We start from the raw sequence: 1,660 nt of genomic DNA on the forward strand, positions 1-1,660 counted from the left end.
CAAAAAGACATCTTCGTGCTATTGCATGTGAATTACTCTCAGTTGAGTCTGAGAGCACAGAAAATAGGTGCATTCAACCTATCTTAGTTTTATCCTCCTTCTTTATATTATCACCATCATAGACAGTGGAAGAATTGCACGAAAAATTTGCTCAGCTGCTTTCCCATCACAGCCCTCTGACTACAATGAGAAACCCTAGAAAACATGACTTTAGTTTTTGTCCAATCTACAAGAGACCGAAAGGAGCCACAGTAATAGCCTTCAAACACATGAAAGGTCACTGTGGAAGTGGAGGGAATAGCCTGTCTTCTTTTCCCACTGGGGAAGAGTAAAAAACTGATGTGCCTAAAATACAGTGAGGAGATCCAGGTCAATATTATGAACCACCTTTAAACAATAAGGTTAGTGAACCACTGGAATAGACTTCCTGAGCAGCCTGGAGGATTGGAAGGCTGTTAAAGACATGTTAAAGAAACATCTGTCAGGCATGGGCTAGGTTTAGTTAATCCTGCTTTGGGAGAGGGGGATGGGTTAGCTGATCCCAAGATCCTTTCCTATTCTGCATCCAATGATCTCATCAATCCTCATAGTACCCAGGGACCAAATGCAGCTATTAAAAGCTTTGCAAGATCCCTAATGGTCTGTTTCTGCTGTAAAAACAGACTGACCCATGGCTTATTTGAGAAAGAAATAGATATTCAGGGAAGGAAAACATCTTCCATTTATTCCATAGCCAAGGCATAAAGAAGGACTGTTTAAGGAGTCACGACCTGCAGCGCTTCTTAAAAGCAGGCAAAACTTCTTTGGGAACAGTAAGATACACCACAGCCAGCATAGCCATATCTCCTGTAAGTGTCTCCAGTTTCTTGTACCAGTGGCTTCCAACCTCTCTGACCACAGATCTTTACAAGATTTTCTTCCAGTGACAGTGTAGACCTCGTTTAGTGAATTTAGCTTCTCAGCAAAAGGCTTCCTCTCCTTAGTCACCTATCATAGACCTCTCAGAAATAGGTCAAGGACTACTAGGGGTCTGCAGACCACAGGCTAAAGGTCACTTTGTCAAAAAGAGTTCAGATGTATGTTCTTTAAAACTAAATGTAACAGATCAGGCATCTGAATGTGATATTGCCAGGGGCTCTACCCTAGATTATGCTACTGAGGAGCAATTTGTATTTTGAAGGTCTTTCCTGGGACAGTCCAAAGAGCAAGCAGTAAAGCAGTGAGAGAACTGTGGACAGGCAGAGGGAAAAAAAGACATCTTTTTGATGAGCAATGACAGGCCAGTCCATAAACCTCCAGGGGCCCATCAACAGCCTCCTCATCACTGCCATGTCATTTCTCACGCACTCAGAGATGTAACTGGCTGACCACTCATAGGCTGGACATGGCACATTCCTAGGCCATCTGCAACCCTCACAAGCATCCTGATGTACAGGTCTCAATCACGGCACCACATGGCTTTGGACTCATGGAGAAAGCCTCAGGGTGGTTATACAAGTCTTCTCACTGCTTTATTTCACTGGGGCTCCCAGGAGTCTCTGTTTCAGCTCATGCCCTGGAGGGCTGGAGCGTGCTGTAGTGCAGCACAGAGCATTGTTAGCAGAGACCAAAATGGGTTGTGCTTGGCAAGCACAGTGGAAAGGAAAAAAAGGGTGACCTA

The sequence above is a fragment of the Dromaius novaehollandiae genome, chromosome 1 (genome assembly GCF_036370855.1).
Source record: "Dromaius novaehollandiae isolate bDroNov1 chromosome 1, bDroNov1.hap1, whole genome shotgun sequence".
Classification (NCBI taxonomy): domain Eukaryota; kingdom Metazoa; phylum Chordata; class Aves; order Casuariiformes; family Dromaiidae; genus Dromaius; species Dromaius novaehollandiae.